General features: G+C 45.4%; 1 protein-coding gene and 1 long non-coding RNA gene across 2 annotated transcripts in view; both read left to right on the top strand.

Moving 5' to 3' along the window:
* Positions 1-14,902, top strand: part of LOC149348342 (uncharacterized) — a 358,890-nt gene that overhangs the window by 299,609 nt on the left and 44,379 nt on the right. The gene's annotated exons all lie outside the window — the stretch shown is intronic.
* Positions 4,805-11,626, top strand: LOC149348358 (uncharacterized). The gene is made up of 3 exons (XR_016292735.1): positions 4,805-4,937; positions 10,421-11,003; positions 11,483-11,626. It is a non-coding gene; the product is annotated as an uncharacterized LOC149348358 (long non-coding RNA).

Consider the following 14,902-nt stretch of genomic DNA (forward strand, 5'->3'; position numbering starts at 1 on the left):
ACAACTCGGCAGTAGTGAGTACGTTCATTTTGGCCTTCAGAGAGGCTTATTGCGTGCATTGGACATGTGGCATTCGGCTGCAAGTAATGGAGCCGGAAATTCTTCACCGCACTGGTGAAGAATTGTCATGCTGTGCTAAACATGCTGGTCATTTTATCAGCCATATATTCTTCAGTACAATACATTTGTCCCAGGTGGTGGAAATTCCTGGAGCCCTCCACTAAGGTGTCCCAATAGTCCATGTGTTGCTTCTGGGAGATTAAACCCCGCAATGGTTTCCCAGGAAAAAAATTTTAAGTGCTTCGAGATTCTATTCTATTTAGTCTACTTTGTCATGAAAAAATTTTGTATTCATTCTTAATTTTGGCGCTGCTGTGACGTGGACGTAATGAAATGCAGGTTGTAAATGATTTGCCTGTATTTAAGGGTAAATATGCATGTTGGCGGCATTTGTTAAAACAATTGCTACTGTATACTGCATCAGGTTTCATGCAATTGTAAAAATATTGAATTTCTAATACTGCTTGCAATTGTTTAGTGCTATTTATAATAATACACACAATGCCAAATTTTTCAGTATACAGGGTCTGTTCTGAAAGTAGTAGGACTGTTTTTTTCCTGGCCGAACGGGCGGACGAGAGGCGGTCTGCGCGTGCAGGATAGTTGAAGGGGGATATTGGGAATACTGGAGAAAATCGGCAGTCAGCTCTCGGCCGTTGAAGTGAGCAGGTCGCTTGTACTGTGAACCCCTCTCGAAATGTCTCGTCACGCAGAATCATAAAGCGTTTACTGGATCAGTGATGCGCGATCAAATTTTGTGTAAATCTTAGTAAACCAGGCAAAGAGACTCACGACATTATTAGAGAGGCCTACAGAGACGCTGCCATGGGTAGATCATGTGTTTTGTGAGTGGCACAAGCTGTTCCGAGAAGGTCAGGAAAGAGTGGAAGACGACGACCGCTCCGGACGGCCTTCGACCAGCAAGCCCAACGAAAATGTGTAGCGAGTAAAACATTGACTGAACAGTGATCGTAGGATGATTATCAGAATGATTGTTGCTGACTTGAGCATTCCTCAAACCCAAGTTTTTGAAATCGTGACAGAAAACTTAGCCATGAGGAAAGTGTGCGTGAAGTTGGTGCCAGGACTGTTGTCAGAGGAGCAAAAGGCCAACCGGAAAGTGATCTGCCAGGATCTTCATCATGTGAATGAGGACCCCAATTTTTTGCCGAGCACAAGGCGGCAACGCTGCCTCAGGCCCCCTACAGCCCCGACTTGGCCCCGCCAGACTTTTTTTTTATTCCCGACGCTCAAGGGGAAACATCGCGGATTGGTAGAGGCGGTTCAACAGCCCGTGACGAGGGAGCTAGACAGCATTCTGGTCCAGGCGTTTCTGGAGGCGTACGAAAACTGGAAAACTCATTGTCAGCAGCGTGTAGGTGCGGAAGGGTGCTACTATTAAAAATTCTAATCGTTTGTACTATTCTCTTGAAAAAGTTTTATTTAAAAAAATGAGTCCTACTACTTTCAGAACAGACCATGTATAAGGCCCTGATTTTAGCTAAAATATTTATAATACTGTTGTGAAGACATTGAAGACTGCCCACAAATATATCATGATGGATGCTTATGTACAAAGGACAGATATGTTAGTTTATTGCATTTTGCCCTCATTGCCGAATGTTATTTTGGGTTAAAAGTGAATATTGCAATGGTTATAGAATATAGTGCTGACTGCTGTTATATCCGAGTCTGGACTACGAAGTACTGGATTATTTGGTTGGAATATCACTGCTGAGCTGGTTTGAGCCTTTTTGAAGTGGTGGCATTTGTTTTTGCTCTCTTCTTTTATCGTAGCCTGCCTGAGAGCACACTACCCTGAACAAGCAACCCTGAAGAATAGCAGCGCTGTTATAAAGCGCTGGCTGATTGGCGCGCAGGATCCTGAGAGTGGCTGCAGCCAGAGGCGCCAGCCGACTCGAGCAAGGGAGGCAGTGGGCACAGAAGAATGAGACTTCACTTTCTTCACTTTAAAGACCCCCTTCAGGGGGTATTACATAAGGAGTGGGTTAATATGTTCAACAATCATAAGCATTCAACAATCATATGCGGCAATCATAAACAATCATTCAACAAGCATTGCAGTATGATACAAATGGTTACAGCGGATAAGAATGAAGGTGGGCACGTGATGGAGGCAACATCGGCGGGGAAAGCATTCTAGTCAACAATGGTGCGGGGAAAAATGAACTGAAAAAGTTGCAGTACGCGATAGAGGCCGGGCGATCTGAAATGGGTGTGCGGTGCGGTGAGATATGCGGGTCGGATGAGAAATGTAAGGTGTTTGATTCTGAGTGCTATGGAAAAACTTGTGGAGCAAACACATGCAGGCGACGCGACGGCGAGCTTCAAGGCTTTCGAGACAGGAATTATTCTTTAGAGACGAAACGCTGATTGTATAAGAATAAGCAGAATGAACGAAGCGAATGGCGCGGTTTTGAACTGATTCGAGTGCATTTGTTAGGTATATTTGGTGTGGATTCCAGATGGGACTGGCGTACTCGAGTTTAGGTCTAATAAGGGCTTTGTAAGCTAGAAGTTTCACGTGCTGCGGTGCATGACGAAGATAATGCTTTAGGAATCCTAGAGATCTATTGGCAGATGATATGATTGTGGTAATGTGTATTTGCCAAGAAAGATCGGTACAGAGTGTTACACCGTATAACTTGAATGATTGGACGCTTTCTATAGATGAGTTGGCAACTGTATAGGAAAAAATAAGGGGGTTGCGTTGACGCTGAAATGAGACAAGTTTGCATTTTTTAGCGTTTAGTGTCATTAGCCAGAGGTCACACCATTCATGGATGCGGTTGAAGTCATTTTGAAGAGCCACTTGTTCAGAAAAGTTAGTAACGGTACAATAAATTACAGTCATCGGCGAATATGTTTAAATTTTACACGATACTTGTGGCGCCAGATTGTTAATATATATTAGGAATAAAAGCGGGCCGAGCACAGATCCCTGCGGTACACCGGATGTTATGGGGAGAGTCCTGAGTTGTGATTGCTAATCGAAATAAACTGAGAACGGCTAGGAATTCTTTAATTTAGTCTAGAATATTAGGGTGCAAATTTAAAAAGGCTAGTTTCAGTGATAGCCATTGGTGTGGTACCTTGTCAAAAGGCTTCGCGAAATCTAAAAATAATGCATCGGTCTGTATATTACGGTCGAGGTTAGCATGCAGGTCGAAAGTGAAGATTGCCAATTGGGTCTCGCAGGAAAGTCCTCTACGAAACCCGTGCTGAGCCGGATGAAGTTGTTAGAATCTAGGTGGTTTACGACATGGGAATAGGTATATAACATGTTCCATGATTTTGCAAGGCACACTGGTTAAGGAGATGGGGCGATAATTCAGTTGAGAGTCCTTTACACCTGATTTGTGGACCGGAATGACCCTCCCCACCTTCCAGTCATCCGGTAGCATTCCTGTTGAAAGCGATCGCGAATACAATAATAAAAGATATATGGCTGAAATGTGTTTGGTGTTTTTCAGTATTTTGTAAGATTGCAGGGTACGCGTGCGTTTACAGCAAGTGCAACTGCTTGTATACTGTCTGCATAAAGGAACCCATTAATAATTGCTGCAAGTCCGTCTTCATTGTTTGTGTCTCCTCAAGATGCCTGTGCATACAGGTCGGATTCCTCATGGCCAAAATTCAGTTTTCAAACGTCATATATAGATAAGGTAACCACGATTTGTCATTGATTCACAATCCAGCAGGGCACTGGCTGGCGACTGCAAGGTCGGCATACGGCCTCGGCCCTATGTTGGCAGCCAAAGGTCGGCCGGTGTGAGGCCAATCACCAATCCCGACCTCGGCCCAACCTAGTTTGCCAAGCTAGGGCAAAGGTCAGCTAGGCCGGCTACCGACTTAGGGGCCGAGGTTGTTTTTTCAGTTGGGTTGGTGTTGCTCTCTAGCGGTAGGACTTTAAAACAGGCTTCTCTGAGTTCTTTTGTTGGCCTGCAGAAGGCGACAGCAGCCAGGAGACAGTAAAGCCGCTGGCTTTAGGAGACAGTACAGACAAAGATTTTTTTTCCCTCCATGCAGTAAGGCTTAAAGGAATTGTGAGAGAACCGGCTCGAGCTCTGGCTCTTCAAGCGGACGCTCGCCGAATAAATGAGAAGGGAAATAATTTTCTTTCGGCAGTGCTTGTTTCAGTTTCAGCGCAGTCACACATTTAACGACAACAGTGAATTCGGCAGAGCCATAAACGAAACGTCTAATGAACGTCATCTAAAGGACCCCTGCGTCAGAATTTCACTGTTCCATGTTTCAGTGAAAGCTAGCGCTGCCGCAACAACATCGCTTTCACTTATTTTTTTTTTCCATTGAACCAGTGCACCCGGCGGTGGCGCCTGAAGTGACTGCGCGTCTGCCCTGACTGCCCCATTGACAGCCGTGACGTCAAACGTCTCGCCGCCGCCGCAGCTCACATGTCTCGGGCCCTCGACCGACCGCGGAGTGGATGCGTCTATGGTATCGTCGCTTCGGCGCATTGAGTTTCTTGTGTTCCGAGTTCTTTGCCCGATCAACGAAGCAAGATGCCGAGGCACTGCTGGGCTCAAGGCTGTATGAAAGGCGGGTTCGGCGGAGACACACCATGCCACTCCTTTCCAAAGGATGCCAAACTACGACGGATATGGATTCGTGCGGGTCAGCCATCGCGACCAACGTGGGTACCTGCCAAGCGCGATTTTCTTTGCTCGGACCATTTTGTCGATAGCGACTATGAAACAATTCTCGCTCTGCTGCGGACCCTCGGCATGTCTCTCAAACGGCGGCGCCTGAAGCCTGACGTTGTGCCATCCGTGTTCCCTAGAAACCGCAAGGGAGAAAGGTTCACCGCTCCTTTTGAAAAGAGGAAACGGAAAGAGGTGCGTACGTGTTTAGCTTCGTAGTAATTGAAAAGTGAAAGAACTGCGCCGTGTAAAAAGACAGACCGATCACACTTCTCTTCAGCGCTTGAACAGTGCTTCGGAGCAAATCAAGTGAAAGCTTATTGCAGCTGCTCTGCTATGGGCTGTGCTTGAGCGCAAATATTGGCCTTGAAAGTCAGTACCTGCCCTAGAAACGATTTATTTCCTCCACACAGCACCACTCGAGTGCTCTAGACAAGTGTTATCGGGTCTGCACAGCTACTATTAGAGAGTTTTAGCACCTTCGTACCTCTGGTATGGTCAACGGTGTCACGCTTTGCCGTAGCTACCATTGCTGTGCATGCTTGCCAAGCTCAATTTGCCGCACGGTTGTATTTACTGTAGTTAGCATGCATATTTACCGTACGCCAGTGCTAAAACTTTCGTCAACTTAGTGGGAAAATGTAGCTAGAGCTCAAAGGGGCCAAATCATAACTGCTGTCACTTGTGATGTACTATCGCGTATGGTAGGACTTGCAACAAGCATCAGGTGTTGTGAGCTCACATTATGAAACCATGCGAGTCGGTCACTGCTGCCAAGTCTGTACATAGCTGCCCAGCAGTGCGCCCGCATACTTGAAGCTGTGCAGCATCATTTGCTATTAAGCGGAAACCAGGATTAGGTGGCCACCAGAATGTTGCTAGTCATACAGATTGTGACTGTGCATTTATTTTACTGTCTGTACACCTTTTCAACACGGGGAGCGCCATCTTCCAGTCAAAAGCCTCAGACCAAGCGGCAAGAGGCCAAGAGTAACTTGCTGGCGGCGAGAGTAACGCAGCACTCAATGTTGCCCATTCTGTCTGGACTGCATGGGAAGCTGGCATGTCGCTACAAGCCATGGCTATGAGTGCATGTATGGCGAGTGTGTGTGACTATTTTCCACTTGACTCTCAATTTAAGTGTTGCTTCCGTCGCAGATAAAAACTGAAAGAGGAGTCCTTTCCTATTCTGCATTTGTGAGGCCACAGTGGTTAGGACGGTCGACTACTGTGTTTCAACAAGGTAGATGACTGGGCAAGTTGGTACTGATTCATTCATTTTCATCATCACCATCATCAGCCTGACTACACCCACTGCAGGGCAAAGGCCTCTCCCATGTCTCTCCAATTAACCCTGTCCTTTGTCAGTTGCCGCCACTGTATCCCCGCAAACTTCTTAATCTCATCCACCCACCTAACTTTCTGCCGTCCCCTGCTACGTTTGCTTTCTCTTGGAATCCACTCCGTTACCCTTAAGGACCAGCGGTTATCTTGCCTTCGCATTACATGCCCTGCCCAAGCCCATTTTTTTCCTCTTGATTTCAACTAAGATGTCATTAACCCGCATTTGTTCCCTCACCCATTCTGCCCTCTTCCGATATCTTAACGTTACACCTATCACTTTCCTTTCCATAGCTCGCTGCGTTGTTCTTAACTTAATCTGAACCCTCTTTGTTAGCCTCCACGTTTCTGCCCCATAGGTGAGTACCGGTAGGATACAGCTGTTGTATACTTTTCTCTTCAGGGATATTGGTAAGCTACCATTCATGATCTGAGAGAACCTGCCATATGCGCTCCACCCCATTCTTATTCTTCTAGTTATTTCTCTCTCATGATCAGGATCTGCGGTCACTACCTGCCCTAAGTAGACATATTCTCTTACTACTTCCAGCACCTCACTACCAATTGTGAACTGCTGTTCTCTTGCTAGGCTGTTGAACATTACTTTGGATTTCTGCATGTTAATTCTTAGCCCCACCGTTCTGCTCTGCCTGTCTAACTGATTTAACTGATTGATCATGCTTTGCAGTTCTTGTCCTGAGTGGCTTAGCAAGGCAATGTCATCAGCGAATCGCAAATTACTCAGGTATTCTCCATTAACTCTTATCCCCAACTGTTCCCATTCCAGTCCCCGGAATGCCTCCTGTAAGCAGGCAGTGAAGAGCATTGGCGAGATCGTGTCTCCCTGCCTGACACCTTTCTGTATTGGAATTTTATTGCTGACTTTATGGAGAACTATAGTAGCTGTGCAATCGTTATAAATATCTTCCAATATTTTCACATAACACTCTTCTACACCCTGATTCCGCAATCCCTGCATGACAGCTGAGGTTTCCACTGAGTCAAATGCTTTCTCGTAATCAATGAAGGCTATATATAGGGGTTGGTCATATTCTGCGCATTTCTCTATCACCTGATTGATAGTGTGAATGTGATCTATTGTCGAGTATCCGTTACGAAAGCCTGCCTGATCATTTGGTTGACTAAAGTCCAAGGTTGTCCTGACTCTATTAGCGATTACCTTAGTAAATACCTTGTAGGCAACGGACAATAAGCTGATTGGTCTGTAATTCTTCAACTTCTTGACGTCTCCTTTGTTATGAATTAAGATAATGTTAGCGTTCTTCCATGCTTCTGGTAATCTCGAGGTCACAAGGCATTGCGTATACAGGGTGGCTAGTTTTTGTAGCAGAATCTCTCCTCCGTCCTTCAACAAATCTGCTGTTACCTGATCCTCACCAGCTGCTTTCCCTCTTTGCATTGCTCCTAAGGCTTTCTTTTCTTCCTCCTTCGTTACTGGCAGGATGTCCCATTGCTGTGCTCGACTGCCTTCCTCCGTAACTTGATGATTACATTCGCTACTGTAGAGATTTGTGTAGAACTCTTCGGCTAATTCAACTATCTCATCCATATTGCTGACGACATTGCCCGGTTTGTCTTTTAGCGCATACGTCTGGTTTTTACCTATGCCCAGTTTTCTCCTCACTGATTTTAGGCTACCTCCGTTCTTTAGAGCATGCTCGATTTTCTCCATGTTAAACTTTCTTATGTCGGCTACCTTGCGCTTATTTATTAACTTCGATAGCTCCGCTAGTTCTATCCTGTCTGTCTGTCTAACCAGTGATGGCGTAGAGGTAGAGCATCCGCCTCGCTTGCAAGAGGACCGGGGTTCGAATCCCGGTGCCACGCAATTCTCCACCGGATAAAAAAAAAACTCCGCGTGTCGATGGAATTGCATAACCAGGCTTGGAGTGCGGCTTGATTTCGGTGACCAGAACCGACAACGCACTTCCTCACCAGAACAGGATTTGGCCACCCTGGTGTACTACTTGGCCATAACCTTCTATGAACAAACCAATTAACCCTCGGCCCTCAGTCCCCAGCGGCTGCGGAGCAACTGACCAAGGCGGCGGTCAGATCTGTGACGCAGCGGAACGTGCTAAGAATCTCTGCCTCCGGACAGGCCGCCATTGGAAACTGAACCTGGCAACGTTTACCGCAAGAACCTTATTAAGTGAGGCTAGCTTAGCAGTGCTATTGGAAGAATTAGCCGGCATTAAATGGGATGTCATAGGGCTTAGTGAGGTTAGGAGGACAGATGAGGCGTATACAGTACTAAAGGGCGGGCATGTACTGTGCTATCGGGGATTAGCAGATAGGCGAGAACTAGGTGTGGGATTTCTCATTAATCAGGATATAGCTGGCAACATCGAGGAGTTTTACAGTATTAACGAGAGAGTGGCAGCTATCGTAATTAGGCTTAATAAGAAGTACAAGCTGAAGGTGGTGCAGGCCTACGTGCCTACATCAAGCCATGATGACCAGATAGTTGAAAGCTTCTATGAGGATGTGGAATCGGCAATGACCAAAGTAAAATCATTCATTTTAAAACCAGTCAAAGGACAGAACATACAGAAGAGCGCAGGAAGAGGCTTTGCTCTTCTCGGTGTTCCATCTTTTCTCTGGTTTTAAAATGAATGTAATACTGTGCTCAAGGATATGGGATTGAATCCCTACCGCGGCTGCCGCTTTTGAGTGGGGGCGAAAAGCAAGGCTCCCATGTTCTGTGCGATGTCAGTGCACATTAGAGAACCCCAGGTGGTCGAAATTTCTGTAGCCCTCAGCTACAGCGTCTCACAGCCCGAGTCGCTTTGGAAAGTTAAAAACCAAACATTTGTATCCCACCGCACCATTAACCTTCTCATGGTCTGATAGTAGGAATAAAAATTGCTCAAAAGCGAGGCTTTCTTCTCTAGACGGACTGCGATACAGGCCACATTATCCACGCCGTAGCTTTATTCAACTCCAACATAGTGATTCGGTACACCCTTCTAATTACAGCTTTAAGCGACGACACAAGTTGATTATCGCTAGCTGATCCCAAAAGACGCGGGTTCGATCCCGGCCGCGGCGGCTAGAATTTCTTTGGAGGAGAAATTCTAGAGGCCCGTGTACTGTGCGATGTCAGTGCACGTTAAAGAACCCCAGGTGGTCGAAATTTCCGGAGCCCTCCACTACGGCGTCTCTCATAGCCTTAGTCGCTTTGGGACGTTAAACCCCATACACCAAACACCACCATCGCTAGCTGATGCTCTCTGCTAGGCTTCAGAATGGCAAGAGCGTTATTTTCTTATTGACAGCGACATGCATGCCGAATATTATACGCTGCACGGAGCTCATCCACTCACTGCACTCGCTTACATTTCTCCGAAAGATGACGCGCATGCAACAATCATCTGAAGTACTCAGCGTCACGGGCATGGCAACTTTAAGATCACAAATTCTCTTTCTCGGCTTCTGTAGAAGTAAAAAACGATGCGCAGTATCGTGTCAGCCCAGAATGATGGTTTGAGGTTTAACATCTCAAAGCGACTCAAGGTGAGAAACACGCCGTATTGGAGACGCCATCAAAATGTAACCGCCGCAGCTGGAATCAAACCTGCGTCTTTAGGGTCAGTAGCTGAGCATCCGCGGCAGCTGTATCGGCCAAACAAGATGCAGAAAATGGTATGGAGTGAATATTTATTGCAACTAAACTGTATAAGCAGTCATCTTTCCGCCGATAATAATAAGCCTGGTTGGCTGGGTCCCCGTCGCGCATGACGGTGGAGTGTCAACAGCTGAATGCGCTGATGCTATCGACCGATCATTCACGGTGAATAAAACAGCCCGTTATTCGTATATTCACAAGCGCATGTCTTGGGGCACAAAAAATGGGGCACAAAGTCTTGGGGCACAAAAAATGCTCGTATAAGCATCGATGTGGAGATTTTTTTCTCCCAAAACAAGGCGAGAAGTAACAAACCACACGTAAACAATCTCAGACACATGAACGTGACGAACTTCTTGCAGTCCAATATGGCGTCACCGCTGGGCGTCGCCCTCGTCCTTGCTTCTCCTACCAGGGATTTAAAAATGGCAGTGCCCCTGGAGGCTTGTTAAAAAGGTCTATAAGGGTTTATGGTCTCAAATATATGAAGCACCATTTTGCTCAAATTACTGCCATCCCAGTTCAATTGTTTCGCCACATATTCGAAATGATTAGGCTTTATGCAGTCCTATTCTTGCTGTAATATGCTTCCAACATTTACGCTATATGCAAATAGGGTGGTAAAGGCATGCATGTGTTTTCTGCTGTCACAGAAACTTTCTGACTGATCATTCTTTCTTTAATGCAGGTCGTTGGGCAGCTCTTGAATGAGGACATGCGACAAACAGTGCAAGAAGCAACAGAGCATGCTGCCTGCCTCAGTGATGTTGTGCCTGAGCCAACAGGAGATTGTGGAGCTGAAGAGGAAGGGAAATATGAACAAGTTGAGCACGTGAAAGGAATTCAAGAAGATTGGAGAGAAGGAAAAAATTATTCTAAGCCACCTGTATGCTCGCAAGACGCTTCAGCAGGTACGTGCTAAGTGTCAGTCAGATACCAGTGCCAGAGTGTGCATTTCTTTGCTACCATGTATTTGTGTGTGTCATGTTGTAACCTAGGTCCTTCATTAATCTTTGGAACAGCATTTTTCGTCTTCTTGCTTGCATTGGAGCAGACGCATGCGACTCATGCAAACACCATCAACACACTGCCTGTTAACACAGTGGCTGTTTTTGATGTTTCATGGCTTCATTAGAAAGGTGGGCTCTGAATCAACATTCCATAAATATGACGACAAGCTTTGTGTGTCGCAGGAGCATCAAGTTGCATACCGCGCCCGGAATTGCAAGCAGATGTGGCAGTCCAAACATCAATAAATTGTCGGACCCTGGGTATGCGTTGTTTAAATCGTGTGTCCTTCTGCATGGTATAATACTAGTTGCCAATTCCTAACACTGCTACTTTTTTTGTGCAAAGCTGTGTGTAACAGAAAAAAAGGGTGACTGAGATATAACAAAAGGATAACAGCTTATGTCTAAAAGCAAACAGAAAAACATATATGTGAGGAAAGGGGTCATGTCATGAGTCAGTTTTGAGGGTAAAATCTAATGGTAACTGTGGACACTGTTCTAGTCAATCAGCGCAGCGCTTATTAGCCATCTGCTGTGCTTCAGTGTAATGCATGTGCTTCACATCAGCTTTAGATAGCAACAGGTGGTAAACATTTTTCCTTGCTTGTTTTCTACTAATTCATGTTACACTTTTTGTGCAGTTTGGCAAACTAGTTAGAGTTCAGCCGTACGTAAATATGGAAAGACTAGGTCACAGCATTTTTACATCTTGGCTGTTTTTTGTTTCAAACTATGTTCAGCTGTGCAGACTGCCGTCATTAAACGGTCACAAGGTGTACAGGCATGCTGTTTTTAAATGCCGCGGGCTTCCTCACCAGTCACATTGTTCCCTGACGTCCACTGAGACATCTGATGAGGAAGGTAGTGGGAGACAAAGGAGTGACGCTACCTACAGGCAGAAGGACCGAAGTTCAGTCTTGAGCCAACTAGAGTAGCTCATGAGCTCCTGGCTCTGAACAGGCGAGTGGCTGGGAAGGCACCGCCGGAGGATCGTGAGCGATGCCTGCTGGAAGGAGTGGACGCGCTGGCTAGGACGGCTCCCAAGAGAGCCGGCGGATATGGGTCTACGGTGAACAAAGTGGTGAATTTCTTCAAAGAAAACGACATTCGTTTGCTGCAAGCCGACAAGGAAGGTGGTTTTGTGGTGGTGCCAAAGGGGGTTTATAATGAAAAAGCCTGTTGTGCCGTTGAGAAGAACTTTAAACCGTCAAAACTCAAGCCCGTGAAGGCCAAGTCAAGAGCCGTCGCCCTCTCCAATGAATTGTAACTGCAAAGGTTAGCAAAGTCTAAGTGACTGCAAGGGCAAAAGTCTTCGCATGTTTTTTACAGCTAAGACCCACAAAGAGGATATACCATTCCGTTGCATTGTAAGCGAACGAGGATCTTGGCAACGCCTTGCGAGTCAGTTCCTCTTGAAGCATCTTAACCAGATTGTGGTCACTGATCCTTTCGCAACATAAAACTCTTTTGGATATCATTGAGTTTCTTAAAGATAAGCAGCAAATAGGGTATTTCTTTTCTGTTGATGCGAAAGATCTTTTCTATTCCATTCCCCATAAGGAATTGTTCAAAGCCCTACAAGCATGCATTGAGAAAAGTGGGGTTACGTCCTTTCAAAACACAGCTGCTGTGTCAGTAGATAATTTTATGACTTTGTTAGAATTTTACCTTAATGCTACAGTGGTAGAGTTCGAGAGTGGTTTGTTTATACAGAAGAAAGGGATTTGTAATGGTTCCTGTGTTGCGCCGGTTCTGAGCAATATCTTCCTTTCAATGATTGATCAAAGTGTGAATCAGCAGTTAAAGATAAGGTATTGAAGGTTTTCAGGTATGTCGATGATTTTTTAATCCTTGTAAGTAAACAGGACACACAGCCCTACTTAGGCACAGTTAACGAGATTTTAAGTATTTTTGGTGAGAACGGAGAAGGATTGAATTTACACAGGAGCAACCGAAAAGTGATAAATTACAGTTTTTAGACCTGGAACTTTCCATAACCAATGAGAGGATGTGCTGGATGTACCACCCTCGTGCCCAGAAGGGATTCTTGTCTTATAAATCGGCGCACTGTAAGACTGTGAAGCGAGCCATTGCCATGTCAGGTTTGAAGGCCGCCATTGCGAAGTCCTGTTGCCATACCATGGAAACGAGCTTCCAGTTTCAGATGGTAAGGCCTCAGGATGCAGGCTTCCCACAGTCTGTCCAGACAAGTGTGGTGGAGTCCCTCCTTCATACCATAAAAGGCGTGGAACGAAAGCAGCCTAAGCTTGTTGAGGAAAGAATTAAGCCAGAAGTGGTTCCCTACTCTCACCGCGTTGCCCATAATCTAAAAAAAGTTGCATCTAAATTTAAGGTTCCAGTAGTATTCTCCGCTCCCTGTAAGCTAGCCTCGTTGTGTCCTCGTGTCAACTCGGAAAAAAGAGGAGAAAAATCCTGTGGAACCAGACATACCCGTAGGTACGTGGAATGCAGTGAAAGGGTTGTATATCAGATCCCACTCACATGTGGGAAAGTGTATGTTAGAGAAACGGGGCGTTGCCTAAATAAAAGGTTGAGGGAGCATGAACGTTCGATGGGGACAGGAACAGGTTCGAATCTGCCTCTTCATTGCAAGGACTGTGAACAAAACTGCTGCCGGCCCATTCTGGAAAAAACCGTTGTTTTAGGTAGAGGCCATGATCGAGTGTCCCGTGAATTCAAAGAAGCTTTTTTGATCAGAAAAAAGGGCGCAAATGCTGTTAGCGATGCATCTATCTTCTTGTACAAAACTGAAGAATACTTTTTTGAAAGGTTTTCCTGAGTACGAGCATGTGTACAGGTGTTTTTTCCCCTCAATGTAATCTGAAGTGTTCAGCGCACAGGCCTTTTTATCAGGGTTTTCTTGCTTCACGTGGTTTTTTTACTGCATTTGTTACATTTTTTATACAATATCGTTTTTGTTATCATCCTGTTGGATTCCATTCAGTCATGTTTCTTTGGCCCTATAAACCATGTGTCATGCTTTTAATGTTCTTTCGCCGCTTTTTATCGTTTTTAGCTACGTGGTGTTTTTAGTCCTTGTGTCTTTTATCGCTTTTATGACCCTTTACATCATTCTGACGTTTTCTGCATCTGATAGGTGGTGTGACGGTGTGCCTATATATTGCGTGTGTCTTTCCAATAAAGGATCAGTTGTCAGTAGCGCGTTGTCCTGTCCACCTTTCTTGTGAGTGTCTTGTGTTTTGCGCTAATTTTTGTACGAAGAATAATGCACCGACTAACCCAGCAACAAGTGTTACTTTAAGTCTTTACAGTCTTTCAAATTACAGCATCCTAAGGTATAGCCAAATAGAGATAATGCCGTACAGCACTGACATAACTTACTGTTTCAGAGATGTCTGTATTGAAGAACCTCGGCCCCTTCAGGAAGAAAGAAAGTTCATGTTTGCATCTGCTCCAGGCGAGCTTTTCTTGAAGTGCCCGTGCTGAAAAATGCACTTATGTCGAGAAAGCCGTTAGTGGCACTAACTTCACGTCGAAACGCATTTGTCGCAACAGTCATGCTTGCAGTCGGGCAAAGCAGTTGATGAACCAAAGAAAACCAGCTGGAAACTTACTGCTGCCAGCAGCAGCACTTTTTTCTGGCTGCAACATTGCTCTGTTCCTTAGAGCATTGAAAAACAACAGTATAGTATGTGGCAGCTGCCTCCCATACTTTCCTGTTTAGAAACGCTATCTCATGCCAGAAATCACGAAGGTGCATGTTATCATACTCAGCTTTTTTTATGCTACTTGAAATCTGAGTTGTATTGGGCAATATGTTATTTTTCGGATGCAGGTGTGGACGAAGCATCGAAGTGACTTGCAGCGACAGGTTCTGCATAAAACTGAAAGTCATCATTCTGAACAAGGTCCTCCTAAAAGAGATCCTGAAGCTGTCTGCCTCTGTGCAGACCTTTGCTGCCAAGTGCTTTCACAGCACTATTATTTGGTTCGCCCCAATACATATTTTCCACTACTCAAGCATGGCTGCTGGGTAATGAAGTGTACACTATGTAATTTTCTGTCACTTTTTGGGCATTTACTTGCTAAATGTTTTTCTTTTTTTTTAACTGCTCTGCACTACAATGAGAATGGCTCACTAAGCCAAGCAGCGACCAAGGGTGGGTCCAAAAGATGGG

The sequence above is a fragment of the Amblyomma mixtum genome, chromosome 4, assembly GCF_055824585.1.
Source record: "Amblyomma mixtum isolate Tamu chromosome 4, ASM5582458v1, whole genome shotgun sequence".
In the NCBI taxonomy this organism is placed as follows: Eukaryota; Metazoa; Arthropoda; class Arachnida; order Ixodida; family Ixodidae; genus Amblyomma; species Amblyomma mixtum.